The following is a 6,000-nucleotide window of genomic DNA, read 5'->3' on the forward strand; positions in this document are numbered from 1 at the left end:
ATCAAGAGCGCTCGGTGTCTACGGAGCTTCCCTGTTTCACTCTGGCTTCCTCAGGAACTTGCACCAAGTAAAAAAAGAAATACATAGCTATGAACCACCATGTCAACAAGGAAATTATATCAAAAGGCAACTTTCTGCCTTTCCAATACAATACATTAAAACTTCTTATATCCCGCAAATTTCAACATGGAATCATTGAGCTACATTTGCAATCTAGCGTTATTGCTACCAAGTTCAGTATTTGAGGATGTCAGTCTGTGGCAGGCATTGAGGAGTTTGACACTTCATTTTATACTGGACTTATGAGTTACAATGAGGAACAAAGGTTCATTCCAAAGGGTTGATAGTATTCTAGATTCCAACCTTCAATAATGAATTATAGAGGCCTCAGATTTTGTTCTGTGGTATAGCTTTTAAATGCACAATAGCAGGGCTAATAACAGAGAAATTACATTCTTCTTTTTAATAATGATGATTAGATAAATTATTATTATTATTATTAGGAATTTTTATATACCGCCTATCAAGGTTATCTAAGCGGTTTTTACAATCAGGTACTCTGTACATAAATTAAAGCAAAAGAGAGAATTGTAGTTCTTCAGGACTCAGAGGATCAATCAGTCCTCTTAGGTGACTTACTTAGGAGATTGTGTAACAATCTTCATTTTTTATTTTAAACATTTCTAGCCCACTTAAATCCTAAGCCAGTAACAAAAGGCATATAAATGCAACAAACTCTACAAGTTTATCAGCAGTCAACAATAAGATCATGTCATAAAATTCATCATCTAATATCAATACTTATGGGAAAATTCCATCATCTTTTGATTTAAAACAGTCAAAAAAAGCTCTCATAAACAGGCATTTATGCTGGAGGAGGAGGTGTAAAGCCAGGGTTCAAACTCCATCTCTCCGATCATTTTGCAGCCAAAGTGGACAAACAACTTACATAAATCAGTATGAGTTCACATTTGGAAAAGGTGATTTATTAACAACCATCATTCCACATGTATAGTGATATATCCCATTCACCTGTAAAGAACTAATTTACACTGGAGATTTCACGGGGATATGGTTTACACAGGCTTAAAATCTACACGCATGGGGAAAACTTTCCATGTCAGGCTTTACACCAGCTGAACCAGAATTTGACATGAGGGATTAAGAGGGATGTGTAGTTTAACTCCAGCTCCAAATTAAAATTATGTTTCAATACTTAACCTGCAGTTTTGTAAAATGGGAAAACCAGTCCTCCATATGAAAGCTGTTGGGTGCAGGCCATTTTTTTGTAAAGTGACTGATCCCAATCCAGGCACCAGCAAATAGATGTTCACTTCTGCAGGTATTTTAGGAAAAGGCCCTGCATGGCTAAATCCTTGTCTATAATAGCACGAGAACCGAGCACTAACCTGACCTGGACGTCCCAATTCCAATCTCTACCTTCCATGTAAAAGAGTCTGAAAACACAAATATTCAGCTTCACACTGCCCAACATCCTGAAACAGATCACAGGAAAAAAAAAAAAAAATCCCAGAATTTGCAAACAGCAGAAAAAGATTATGGAGCTTCTTTCACAAAACTGCTTCTAAAATTAATTTTGTTAGGTATCATTTTCTTATCAGCTCAGCCCCCATATGGCAGAATAATTGAATTACATTTACTTTTCTTTCATGGATGTTCCGATTTCCTCAAATTTCGCACAGCAAACAAGTTAAAAGCAAAACTAACATTATAGCCGGCTACAGAGATCCTTCTCTTGAGCCTTCAGATGTTAGTCTGGAATTATTCATTAAGCCAATATGGCTTCCTGGCTGCTTTCTTAATTGTTCAGAAGTTCCTACAAGTTCTCAGTCACAAGTTTATGAAATTAACAAGTACGGATACAATGAAGTCCTCATAACAGCATGTGAACACTAGATGGCAGCATGAGATCAAGAATCACATGGCCAAAACTGAAGTATTTCTCTTTCCTAAATGTTCCTTTCTCCCAGGGTAAACCAGATGAATCTTTCTTTCCCTAATAAAATAATTTCAGGAAGCTACCAATACAATAGTGGTACAAATAATAAGAAACATGATCTCAAAGGAAGGAGATAACCAAAATGAAACTTTACAAAGCATAGTAAACCATCAAAATATTTAGGGAGGGCTGAGAGAATAAATGTTCATAGTAGGCAATACAATTCCTAATCTGGAAGCCCTAATGACAGACTTGGACACTGTGGCCATCACAGACACATTCAGGAGGGAAATAGATGGCCAAAATAGCTTTCAATGGCACTGAAAATGCCTGGTTAGCACCCAAGCTGAAAGCAGCATTTATCCAGCTAAGTGCCAAATATCACATAACGAGTCCTACTTCCCTGCCAAACCTTGCATGTCACCAGCTATATTTTGGCCCGCTCCATATACCCAGAGCCTGGACATGGCCATAATCCTGATCACTGTCAGCTGAATCCCAGGCCTTTTATTTTTATTAAAAGCTAGCATCGGTGTTATTAAAATGACCATAATAATGGGGTGCATGTTTTATTTCAAAAGAAAAAAAAAATACAAATATAACAGAAAATATTCTTGGATACTTTACCCACACAATTTGCTCCAGTTCCCAAAGGGAATTTTACCTTTGAAAATTACCTAAGGGAAACATGATTTTGGAGTTTTACACCTACTATTTTCAGTTAAGGATTTTTTCATTGAAACTCTTTACAGCTTATTATTTGGAGTAGTATGGTGTGATCTACTAGGTCAAATGCAGCAGAAAGATCTAGTTGGATAATTAGTATCCTACTTCCTTTACTGAGGTATTGTATGGCTGTATCCAGTAGTGTTGCTAGTAATGTCTCTGTGCTATGGTTTGTTCTGAATCCTGAATGTGAGGGATTGAGTAAGTTATGGTTTTCCAGGTAATTTGTGAGATATTGTGCAACAAGACCTTCTATTATTTTAGCGTATAATGGGATTGAGGCGATGGGTCTATAGCATCCTGGAACAAGAATGTTTTTAGTTTTGCTTTAAATTGTTTTATATCGGATTCACTGCACAAATAGTTAGGCAGCGAATTCCAGAGAGTAGGGGCAGTGATGGCAAAATTATTGGAGCGCAACGTATTAATCAATTTTAGAGAAGGTATAACGAGAAGATTCTGAGACGTTGAATGAAGAGATTTTAAAGTATTATAGGGAATTAAAAGCCTGTTGATGAACTCTGGTTGGTTGTTTAATTTTGTTGTAAATATTAGAAGTAGGATTTTATAACTGATTCTTTGTTCAACTGGTAACCAATGTGCACTAATCAGAAGGGGTGAGACGTGATTGTATTTCTTTGCGCCAAAAATGATCTTAATAGCTGTGTTTTGTACGATCTGAAGCTGTCTAATTTCCTTTTTTGTAATGCCAGGGAAGAGAGATAGAAGAAATGCTTCTCTCTCCCCCCCCCCCCCCCTTCATCCCTGTGCACCATCTGCTGCTCTCTCTCTCTCTCTCTCTCCAATGGTCTGACATCAGTCTTCCTCCTTACACCCTCATATGGTCTGGCATCCCTCTCCTTCCCTCCCTCGTCCTATGGTCTAACATCGCTCTCTTCTCCTTCCCGCAGTCTGGTATCTCTTTCTTCTCTCCTTCCTTTCTCTGGTCTGGCATCTCTCTTTCCCCTTCCAGTGGTCTGATAACTCTCTCCTTCCATCACCCTTCTCCAGAATCTGACATCTTTCACTTCTTTGAGTCATCTGACCTCCCTCCCAGTGTAATATTTTTCTTTCCCTCCTCTCTAGCACTATCATGTCTAACAATTCTCCCTCTTCTTCCTTTCCCCATATATACCATCTCTCTTTCCCTCCCACTCCATGCACCTATGTACAATTTTCTTTTTCTCTTCCCTCCCCCACTGACAGCATATCTCACTCTTTCCCTCACTTCCCAGCACCCCATCCATGCATCATCTGTCCTTCCTAACCTCCTCCCAGCCCATGCAACATCTATCCTTCCCTGTCTCCCCCCAGCCCATGCAGAATCTGCCCGTCCCAACCTCTCCCAGCCTGAGCAATATATGTTTATCCCTGCCTTCCCAACTTCCCTCCCATGCCATATCTCTCCCTTTCCAACTATCCTATCTTCCTAATCTATATAGCTCCCCCTACACCACCCCCAGGTCCACCATCTCTGCCTTTCTCTTTCCTTCTTCCCTTCAGGTATCTCATTGTCCTTTCCTTCATAGCACCCCTCTTCCAACTACTCTCTTTTTCTATCCCTCCAGACCATCACTAGTTCTCCCATGTTTCTGACCCTATAAGTCCTCCCCCTTCACCTCCGCTTGTATTTTTGTTACAGGGGAATGCCAGTTGCGGCAGCGACTTTAAAACGCAGCCTGTGGCCTTCCTCACTGCATTCCTTATGCTGCAGTCCGTCCAGGCTGAAAAAGGAAGTTGTGTCATTGGGGTGGAACACTGCACAAGGAACGTGAGGAGGGAAGCCGCAGGCTGCATTTCAGAGTCCCTGCTGCAGCCGGCATTCCCCTGTAACAAAAATGTCAGCGGTGTTGAAGGTGACTTAGGACCGGCACGCTTAGCTGCCCTGTTCGCACCCCCCCTCCTAACGCCGGCCCTGCAGCTCCGGACATCCCCACACCTCCCCTCCTTCAAAATAAGTCTGTCTCATTACTGAAGTGACCATTTAATTTTTTTCCTCAAAACGGGACATAAAGTTCCTCATGAGAGGCTCCTGAGAAAATTAAAGAGTCATGGGATAGGAGGCAAAGTTCAATTGTGGATTAGGAATTGGTTATTGAATAGAAAACAGAGGGTAGGGTTAAATGGTCATTTTTCTTAAGAGTAAACAGTGGAGTGCCTCAGGGATCTGTACTGGGATCGGTGCTATTTAACTTATTTATAAATGATCTCGAAATTGGAACACTGAGCGAGGTGATTAAATTTTCAGATGACAATAAACTGTTCAAAGTTGTTAAAACACATGCAGTTGTGAAAAATTACAGGCAGACCTTAGGAAATTGGAAGACTGGGCGTCCAAGTGGCAGATGAAGTTTAATGTGGACAAATGCTAAGTGATGCGCATTGGGAACAATAACCCAAATCACAGTTACCGGATGCTAGGGTCCACTTTGGGAGTTAGCGCCCAAGAAAAGAAACTGAGTGTCATCATAGACAATACAAATAATCCTTCCGCCCAATGTGTGGCGGTGGCCACAAAAGCAAACGAGATGCTGGGAATTATTTTTTAAAAGGATGGTTAACAAGACTAAGAATGTTATAATGCCCCTGTATCACTCCATGGTGTGAGCTCATCTGAAGTATTGCATTCAATTCTGATCTCCATATTTTAAGAAAGATACAATGGTGCTAGAAAAGGTTCAAAGAAGAGCGACCAAGATGATAAAGGGGATGAAACTCCTCTCATATGAGGAAAGACTAAAACAGTTAGGGCTCTTCCATTTAGAAAAGAGACGGCTGAGGGAAGAAATGACTGAAGTCTACAAAATCCTGAGTAGAGTAGAACGGGTTTTTCACTCCATCAAAAATTACAAAGACTAGGGGACACTCGATGAAGTTGCAGGGAAATACTTTTAAAACCAATAGGAGGATATTTTTTTTCACTCAGAATGGTTAAGCTGTGGAACATGTTGCCAGAGGTTGTGGTAAAAGCGAATAGCATAACTGGTTTTAAGAAAGGTTTGGACAAGTTCCTGGAGGAAAAGTCCATAGTCTATTGAGACAGACATGGGGGAAGACACTGCTTGCCCTGTATTGGTAGCATGGAATGTTGCTACTCGGGCATTTTCCAGGTACTAGGGACCTGGATCGGCCACTGGGCTTGATGGACCATTGAGCTGACCCAGTAAGGTTATTCTTATGTTCTTAAGATTTCAGGTGTGTCAGTTATAGGTGGAAATGCTGGATGAGATCTAAATCTGAGAGCTCTGTTTTCAATGCTGTTCTCAAGTACTATTTGTTCTTTGACTGTACCAGACACTCACCCCAGTGTTGCT

This window comes from Geotrypetes seraphini, chromosome 19 (assembly GCF_902459505.1).
Source record: "Geotrypetes seraphini chromosome 19, aGeoSer1.1, whole genome shotgun sequence".
Taxonomy (NCBI): Eukaryota; Metazoa; Chordata; class Amphibia; order Gymnophiona; family Dermophiidae; genus Geotrypetes; species Geotrypetes seraphini.